General features: G+C 41.9%; 1 pseudogene; it reads right to left on the bottom strand.

Annotated features, from left to right (window-relative positions):
* Nucleotides 226-3,686, bottom strand: LOC108636274 (annotated as a pseudogene).

Below are 4,047 nucleotides of genomic sequence, written 5' to 3'. Positions count from 1 at the left end.
GTATCATTGACATAGACAGGTACTACTTCTTTATCCCATCCTAATGATTGAATCGTAGGTGGATCGGGAATGTATGCCCAAAAAGCCGCAGCCGCCCCGTTTTGTATCCGCTGTAATAATAATAATAACATGATCAGTATATTGGTAGGCGTCACCGGAGGTTGTACATGAGCCTCATTCTGAGCATATCGCATCAACGCCTCAATCTGCCTTTGGGTAGGCAGCTCACTCGTGGGCTCGCTCAGTGTCATGTGGTGCATTTGATGTGTCAGGGAGTTCCTCCGCCGCGCGTACCAGCCTCTCCGGGATCCAGCGCGGTGCTTCGGCATCCTGTGGAAAAATACAAACATGCCCGCGTCCCCATATTAATACAGGGTCTGGCCCATACCACAGATTGGTAAGTGGATCTTTCCATCGTACGAGTGGTTTTTTGCATGAGGACTGTTCTCCCCAAAAACGTTGGGCTGCTGAATTGCCTTCTGCATCTAAAGTTAAAAAATTTAGAACATAAAGAGCATGATTCAAGGCATTATGCGGTGAGGGGCTATACAAGTCATTCCCCTTTTTTTGTTTTAATAGTTGATGTTTGAGACGCTGATGGGCTCGTTCCACAATACCTTGTCCCTGTGGGTTATATGGAATGCCTGTTTTATGATGAATTTGAAAAGAAAGACAAAAACGTTGAAAAGAACGGCTAGTATAACCAGGTCCATTATCTGTTTTAAGGGTTTGTGGGATTCCTGAAATAGAAAAGCAAAAGAGCAAATGTTGAATACAATGACGGGTTGATTCTCCAGTATGAAGGGAGGCCATGAGAAAATGAGAAAAGGTGTCAATAGAGACATGAACATATTTAAGACGCCCAAATTGAGGAATGTGAGTGACATCTGTTTGCCAGAGATGATTAGGGCGTAAACCTCGAGGGTTAATACCATATTGAGGGAGAACAAAGAATTGAGGACAGGTAGAGCAAGATTTTACGATTTGTCGTGCAGCTTCACGGGAAATCTTAAATTGTAACCGTAAAGAATGACTATTTTGATGATGTAAGTTGTGAGATTTTTTGGCTGCATCGATAGCTGATTGAAAAAACACTTGTTTAGTAAGAACGTCCGCAGTGTGATTGCCTTGTACTAAGGCACCAGGAAGGGTGGAATGCGCACGAATATGCCCAAAGAAACACGGGTATTGACGACGGTGGAGGGCCTGTTGAATTAATTTAAATAAGTTAAGAACTTCAGGAGAGGTTGTGCCGATAATTGGAACAGTTTCAATCATCTGTAGGGCACCGACCACATAGGAGCTCTCTGTAAATACATTGAAGGAAGTGGATACAGTTAGCAATACTTGATGGACTGCAAATAATTCCACAACCTGGGCAGAAGAGAAACTGGTATGTGCATAATAAGTTTGATGGTTAATAATTAAAGCTGCAGTACCATTAGAAGATCCATCTGTAAATATAAGTGTCGCTTCAGGAATGGGTTGTCGGCGGACTATTTTGGGAAAAATAAAGGCATGAAAGCTAGCAAATTGTAACAATTTATCAGAAGGATAATGATGAGTAATCCGTCCTGGGTAGTTTGCAAAAGCTATAGACCAGTTATCTGAAAATTGAAAAAGCCAATCTTGTTGTTCTAAAGCATAAGGAATACAAATGAAAGGGGGTTCCATACCAAAATATTGGATGGCCTCATGACGTCCTTTTGCTACAGTTTTTGCAACGAGCTCATAGTAAGGGAGCAGATGTTTGGTTGGAGTAGCAGATAGATATATCCATCGCAAAGGTTTATCTTGATAAAGAACTCCTGTAGGTGCTCGAGGGGTAGGAAGTATATACAAACCCCATGGCCGTTGGTAATCACAATAAGTAATCTGTTGTTGTCTAATAGCTTCTTCTATTGATTGTAAGGCTGATCGTCCTTCTGAAGAAAGTGTTCGGGGTGACGCAGGGTCAGAGTCACCTTTAAGGATATCAAATAAAGGCTGCAAGGTATAAGTGGGTAGTTTTAAATAAGGGCGTATCCAATTAATGTCTCCTAGAAGTTTTTGAAAATCATTTAGAGTTTTTAAATGGTCAGTCTGTAATTTTACTAATTGGGTATTATAAACGCGAGGATATAAGGAGAAACCCAAATAATTATAGGGAAAATGAGTTTGAATTTTTTCATCAGCTATGACAAGACCATTAAGACTCAAGTGTTTCTTTAGAATAGAAAAAGCTTGATACAATAGATGTTCGTCAGCATGAGCTAGTAATATATCATCCATATAATGAACTAAATATAACTGAGGAAAACGTTGACGAACGGGAGCTAATGCTGTAGCAACAAATTTTTGACATAACGTAGGGCTATTAGTCATTCCTTGTGGGAGGACTCTCCATTGATAGCGTTGCATAGGTTCTTTAAAATTAACAGAGGGCAAACTAAAGGCAAATCTTTTACAATCTTGAGGTGCAAGAGGAATAGTGTAAAAACAATCTTTTAAATCTATAATAATGATATAGGATTTGTCAGATATAGCAGAAGGAGTGGGCAACCCAGGTTGTAGGGCTCCCATATGCATCATCGTTTCATTTACCTTACGAAGGTCTTGTAGCAACCTCCATTTTCCTGACTTCTTTTTGATAACAAAAATTGGGGAATTCCATGCAGAGGTAGAAGGTTCAATATGCCCAAGTCTCAGCTGTTCCTGCACCAGCTGTTGTGCGGCAGAAAGTTTCTCTTGTGTTAGGGGCCACTGATCGACCCATACCGGTTCCTCAGATTTCCAATCAATAGGATCGGCATGTGTCACAGGAGAATCAGAGGTCCCTAGGGAAAACACCCCAAGCCCTTTCGACTTTGATTAGATTTTAAATCAAGGGGTAAAATGATGCCTTGATGTTGTTTACCCAAACCTTGGTTTGGGAGTAAGCCCTGATCCAACATTAATTCTGTTACGGTGGGTGAAGGACTATATAAATAAACACCCATTTTGCTTAATATATCACGCCCCCATAGATTAACTGGAAGATGGGGCAGAATATAAGGCTTAAATTGGCCTGTATGGCCATCTTTATCCCTCCAAGTAAGAAGGGACGAACTTTGTTCTGGATTGGTAGTTTGGCCAATACCCTGAAGAGTGGAAATAGCTATTTGTTTAGGCCATGTAGTAGGCCAGTATTTTTCAGAAATAACGCTAATATCGGCCCCTGTATCAAGCACTCCGCGGAAAAGCTTACCATCAATGCGTAGCTCAAGTTCTGGTCGTGCCTCGGTAACATTTTGCACCCAATAGGCGTCAGAGGACCCGAAGCCTCTTTCTTGACGATCTCGGTTAATTGTTTTTCCTTGTATAACTAATGGAACTAAAAGAAGTTGAGCTATACGTTGTCCTGCATTAATCACAATAATTTTGTTAGGAGCGGAGGCTAATATTTTTATCTCTCCTGTATAATCAGAGTCAATCACACCAGGATGAATAAGTATTCCTTTTAAAGACGCACTGCTGCGCCCTAAAAGCAATCCAGCAGTTCCTGGAAGTAAAGGCCCAAACACTCCTGTGGCAAGGGTTTGAACCCCCATCTCGGGTGTTAATACTGTGTAGGAGGTGGCACAGAGGTCCAATCCTGCGCTGCCTCTTGTGGCTTGACAGAGGTCTGCAATGGTTCTTTTGGAACCTGCAGTGTTGCCCCATAACATTGTTTCGGGGCCAGGGGCTGGCCCCTCACCCAGTTTCCCGAAACCGGGGGTAAAGGATTACCTTGAACATCCGTTTTGGAACGACAATCCCGTGCCCAATGCTTTCCTTTTTTACATCGTGGGCATAAATTAGGAGTATTAGCAGGGATTTGTCGTTTTTGAGGGCACACTGCAGCCCGATGGCCAGGTTGACCACAAACAAAGCAACCCGAATTACCTGACTTTTGATATCTTTTCTTGTTCTTGGCTTGTTGCTGAAAAAGTACCTCTTTAATGCTTTTTCCTTGTAATGCCGCTGCCATAGCAATACCTTGCATGTAGGAGGGTCCAATATCAGCACAAATGCGAATAAAATCAGACA

The sequence above is a fragment of the Capra hircus genome, chromosome 6, assembly GCF_001704415.2.
Source record: "Capra hircus breed San Clemente chromosome 6, ASM170441v1, whole genome shotgun sequence".
NCBI classification, from domain to species: Eukaryota; Metazoa; Chordata; class Mammalia; order Artiodactyla; family Bovidae; genus Capra; species Capra hircus.
The sequence above is the reverse complement of the archived record's forward strand: the minus strand, read 5'-3'. Positions and strand labels throughout refer to the sequence as shown.